This window comes from Bison bison, unplaced genomic scaffold, assembly GCF_000754665.1.
Source record: "Bison bison bison isolate TAMUID 2011002044 unplaced genomic scaffold, Bison_UMD1.0 scf7180017864472, whole genome shotgun sequence".
In the NCBI taxonomy this organism is placed as follows: Eukaryota; Metazoa; Chordata; class Mammalia; order Artiodactyla; family Bovidae; genus Bison; species Bison bison.
Window position 1 is genome coordinate 4,451,234 of NW_011495033.1, and position 1,159 is coordinate 4,452,392.

Genomic DNA, 1,159 nt, shown 5'->3' on the forward strand with positions numbered 1-1,159 from the left:
TGCTTCCTCTGCATTGGAAGGTGGAGTTTTAACCACTGGATTGCCAGGGAAGTCCAATCTAGTGCCTTCACTTTTGCTTTTACTGTCAGAGTTCAGCTTCTGCACACTCCTTCAGGTGGAAAATCAAACACAACAGACGACACTTCCTGCCAAAGCCCCTGTGGGTACTAAAGAGAGGTGCTGCAGAAGCCAGCCAAGGTGAGCTCTCGAGAGGGCTGCTTCCCTCCTGGAATTTCACTCCACAGCCTTAAGGCAAGCATGCATGGAGCCAGCATCAGGGTGGGACAGAAGCTCTTAGGGGTCCCAGGGGCTCAGGAGTTCAGGAGCACAAGGACCCCACTGTAATGGGAGCATTTGGAGCATCCCAGCAACGCTTGGAAGACCAGGCAGGAAAATGTGGGCGGGGACAAGGCTGGGGGTGGGGCAGGCAGAGTGGGCGGGTGCAAGGATCTCCCATCCCTTCATCTCTCCCCCTCCATCTTCCTCCTCTCCTTTCTTTTCCCTCTCACCTCTTCTCAGGCCTTTCCTTCCTATAATCAGGTTGTGTTTGGGGAGACATCCATAATCTTGTAGCTTGACAGAGAATCTGTGTGGGAGGGGAAGGGCCAGCACAAATTGTCATGAAGGTTAAGAGAAGGGTAGGAAGGACACTGGATTAGCCTGGAATCCTTGAGCAAGCTACTTAGATCCTGCTAAGTCCCTTTGTTCCCTGATCTCTAAAATGGGGGTAATAACCACACCTCACCGGACTGAGGAGAAGGTGAAAGATACTTCATGTTGACTCAAACATGTGCTGGTTTTTCAGTGACCTGTCTAGGGAAACATGTATCAATGCATGTTTAAATACATGTGTCTACACATCTCCAACTGTAGTCATACAATTTACTAAATGTATGTATTTTTGTCTTTTAGGAATTTAAATCCATTACGTATAACAACTAGTTACTGCTTCTTAACAACTTACCCTATGCCGGACCCTATCTAGGATCTCTTGTTTCATTCTCAAACCCTATAAGGTAGATATTATTAGTCCCATTTTACAGACTAGAAAGATGATGCTGTGGAAGTGCTGCACTCAATATGCCAGCAAATTTGGAAAACTCAGCAGTGGCCACAGGACTGGAAAAGGTCAGTTTTCATTCCAATCCCAAAGAAAGGC